This window comes from Dromiciops gliroides, chromosome 2 (genome assembly GCF_019393635.1).
Source record: "Dromiciops gliroides isolate mDroGli1 chromosome 2, mDroGli1.pri, whole genome shotgun sequence".
In the NCBI taxonomy this organism is placed as follows: Eukaryota; Metazoa; Chordata; class Mammalia; order Microbiotheria; family Microbiotheriidae; genus Dromiciops; species Dromiciops gliroides.
In genome coordinates, this window is record NC_057862.1 from 608,743,879 (window position 1) to 608,748,127 (window position 4,249).

Below are 4,249 nucleotides of genomic sequence, written 5' to 3' on the forward strand. Positions count from 1 at the left end.
GAGCTGGAGAAGGAAAGGAAAAACTACTCCAATTTGTTTTTGTTGTTTTTCCTCCATGACATCGAGGTGATGTCATGACTTGCGAATTGGATTTAAGTGAGGGAGGGCTGTGTGAGGTCATTAATCTCACCTTCTCCTCCAGAGCTCTCTGAGTCCAGTGGCAAGATGCATATCCAGACAACTGGAGATGGCCCTGGATGTTTAAGGCAATTGGAATTAGGTGATTTGCCCAGGGTTACATAGCTAGTAAGTGTCTGAGGTGAGATTTGAACTCAGGTCTTCCCGACTTCAGGGCCAGTACTCTATCTACTGCACCACCACTATCTTTGCCAAGAAAACTCCAAATGGGGTCACAAAGAGTCAGACATGACCGATAATAATGGGTAAGAAGTGCTAAAATAGGGTGATAGCTGTATGAGTAGAGAGAAAGGGACAGATGTGAGAGATACTGTAGAGGTAGAAACAACAAGATCAGGCCAGGAATTGGAGTGAGAGGAGTGGAGGATGGCACAGGTTACAAACCTCTGTGACTACAAGGCTAATGATTCTTTTTTTTTTTTTTTTTGGCAGGGCAATGAGGATTAAATGACTTGTCCAGGGTCACACAGCTAGTGAGTGTCAAGTGTCTGAGGCTGGATTTTAACTCAGGTCCTCCTGAATCCAAGGCCTGTGCTTTATCCACTGTGCCACCTAGCTGCCCCCAAGGCTAATGATTGATTCTCTTGACAGAAATAAGGAAGTTTGGTAAAGGGATGGGTTGGAGGTGGGGAAAGATAATGGGATCTGCAAGAGACTGTAATCCATGCACACTTGGCTCACCACAGAGGAAAACCGGGGTGGAGGTGAATAACTTACAGGTTATTGCCCTCTAGCCCAGAACCTGACAAAAGGTGACCACCTCAGGTACAAGATGATCTGAGGCCATTGCCCTCTAGCCCAGAGCCAGCATCAGGTACAGGGTGGGTCAAAAGTTATAATGTCTTAATAACTCTTTGAAAATTATTTTTTCTCTATTTTTGCCATTTATAAGATTTGGATTTTCACACACAATGTAAATTAATTTCCTATATATACTGTATATGATGCTATGGTATTGTAAATTAAAAACAAAAAATAAAGGAGTGATTAAATATTGAACCCCCTTTGTGACTTTTGGTCTACCCTGTACAAGATGATCTGGTGACAGGGTCAGGATATGTTAGGTAAGAGAGGAGATCATCCCCAGGGACACCTGAAAACTGTGGGGTTTTGGCTCACTGTTAGCTTTTTTTTTTTTGGTGAGGCAATTGGGGTTAAGTGACTTGCCCAGGGTCACACAGCTAGTAAATGTTATGTGTCTGAGACCAGATTTCAACTCAGGTCCTCCTGAATCCAAGGCCGGTGCTTCTATCCACTGCGCCACCTAGCTGCCCCCTCACTGTTAGCTTTTAACTGTCCCTGGGGAAAGCCCACCCCTTTGTGTAGGTGGGAGGTCCACAGCTGTTTGCATATTTCACAAGGTTGTTTTTTTGGGGGGGGGTTGGTCTTTTTAAATGTATAGATTGTGCCAATTTTTTTCATCTTTTTTTTTTTTGGTGTTTAAAAAAATATTGGGGGCAGCTAGGTGGTTCAGTGGATAAAGCACTGGCCCTGGATTCAGGAGGACCTGAGTTCAAATCCAGCCTCAGACACTTGACACTCACTAGCTGTGTGACCCTGAGCAAGTCACTTAACCCTCATTGCCCTGCAAACAAACAAACAAATAAATAAATATTTTTTAAAATTAAAAAATATCAGTTTTATTAGATGGCTTTCTGGGAGGGGTTGGGGGAAGAATACTGGGAAAATCTATGAAGGTGTTTAAAAAAAAGATAGTAACACCCCCCCATACATGTATATATATGTGTATAATGTGTATGTATATGTATATGTGTATACATATACACATACAGGCATACACATGCATACACAAATATGGATATGGATATATCTATATACATACACATATTCATGCACATACACACTGTCCTGGGTGAACATCATAATACCTGGTAGTACAGAATGGAAGAGAAGGTAAGACCTTTCAAAATACTGGGAGGAGGGAGAAAAGGGTGTGTTGAACAATAAAAGGTGAAAGAGGTGGAGGGGTTGTGTTAGGGACAAGCCCCCAAACTAGCTACTATGGGGAGGGATGAGATGCCACCCATCTTCTTATCTTCTGTTAGTTTGGTCACCCCCATGGATCGTCCCATTGCCCCTTACAAGTACACAGTCCTCACTTTGGAGACCACTATCCTAGAGTACCCAGACAAGATGGGCTCAGATCTGTTCATTGTTGTGTCTGGAATGGGCCCCAAAGATCTCTTGGTGGCACCCTGTCATTTAACGAATGAGGAAACTGAGGCTTGGAGATGTTGACTTGCTTAGGGCCACATAGAGGAATGAGCATCACAGTTTGAGTCTCTTGATCCAAATCAAGAGTTTTTTCCACTCTTGGTTGGGTGAGTTGGTGACGATCATGCATGGAGTGTGTTCTTCCCTGTGGCACAACAGGGCCTCTATCAAGGAGGCTAGAAATGACAGTGCCCATCCTGGGGGACCCAGATGCTGATGTTAGACCAGCCCCCTTGCTCTGGAGATGATGGGCTTGCACCATCAGGATCTCTACAGGCTTCAAGTCTCCAAAGCCTCATCATTTGTTTTAAGATTTATAGTCTTGCTATAGACACAAGTTCAGGCTTTACAAAGGAAGGTACGGTAGAAGAAGAGGCAACCTAGTGCTGTGAAAAGAGTGGCTATTCTTTCCATAGTTAGAGAACACGAGTTCAAATCCCACTTCTGGTGTTTACTACGTATGGAACCTTGGGCAAGTCACTTAACCTCCTTCAGCCTCAGTTTCTTCATCTGCAGAAAAAAAAAGAAGGGTAGTGGTGGGTGGGTAGGGAGGGTTGTACAAGATGGCTTCTGAGGTGCCCTGGAGCTCTAGGGATATGATACTATGGTGGTTGGATAGTATGATAGATAGAGTGCCAGGTCTGGAGTCAGGAAGACCCGAGTTCAAATGTGACCTCAGACAGTTAATAGTTGCATGACCCTGGGCAAGTCACTTAAACCCCTGTCTGCCTCAATTTCCTTATCTATAAAGTGATTAAAAATAGCACCTACATCCCAGGGTTGTTGTGAGGATAAAATGAGATGATATTTTTGAAGTGCTTTGCACATCTTAAAGCATTTTATAAATGCTACCTGCTAAAATGGTTATTATTATTAAACAGCCAGATAGGCCTTTTGGCACTAAACCCTTCCCTTTGTCTTCAAGTGTTGAGGGTGGTGGTGGTCCAAGTCCCTCTAACCCTTATCCTGGTTCACATTTAGTCTCTTACATATCCCAAAAGAGAGATGTAAGATCATGCCTTTCTATATCAGTCAGAAAAAGAAAAGTGGCACAATTTGGGTGGGTAACTGCTGTCCGATTTCCTCTCTCTTCTCCCTTTTTGAAAACAGGTCCCAGGGGGCAGCTAGGTGGCACAGTAGATAGAGCACTGGCCTTGGATTCAGGAGGACCTGAGTTCAAAGCTGGCCTCAGATACTTGACACTTACTAGCTGTGTGACCCTGGGAAAGTCACTTAACCCCAATTGCCTCACCAAAAAAAAAAAAAAGAAAGAAAGAAAGAAAGGAAAAAAAAGAAAAGAAAAAAGAAAACAGGTCCCAGGTTTTGAACTTTCCCTTACCCTTTGATCTGCCTGTGGTCTATGGGAGACACATTTTGAGACTTACCATTTTGAAACTGACCCAGCAAAAGTCATGTTCTTTATCTTAACCCACAGTCTTAGCCTCCAGTAGATTGCTCAGTCTGATGGTCCCTTTTGCTTCTAAAGCAACATAAAACAAAAGCAGGGACGCTGTGGGGGAGGATTCCCCAGCCAGCTGTCATTTCTCTGGCTACTACTAACACAAACACCAAACTGTCATCTCACCCACTCGCTCAGAGTTCCCCTGCCTGGTGCAGACCCAAGAACAGGCAGGCATGATCTGAGAGTCACCCAGTCCACTCCTTGAACCAGCTCCAGAGTTCCCTTGAGCCCCCATTCATTCCTGTGTTGTCTCGGGGGATAGAGTTGAACGGTGTGATCCAATACCACTCTCCTGGAAGGACTCAAGGAGAGAGGAGTTTCTCTAGCTGGTAAGCTCAGCTGCCCCGTTCATATGCCCAGTTTAAGCTCTGAGACGCCAAGTAAACAGACCTATCTGTTCAAGACTTCACTCAC

General features: G+C 44.1%; 1 protein-coding gene across 3 annotated transcripts in view; it reads right to left on the reverse strand.

The window, feature by feature from the left end:
- The window catches only part of ABCG8 (ATP binding cassette subfamily G member 8), a 46,945-nt gene that overhangs the window by 42,153 nt on the left and 543 nt on the right, over positions 1-4,249 (reverse strand). The gene's annotated exons all lie outside the window — the stretch shown is intronic.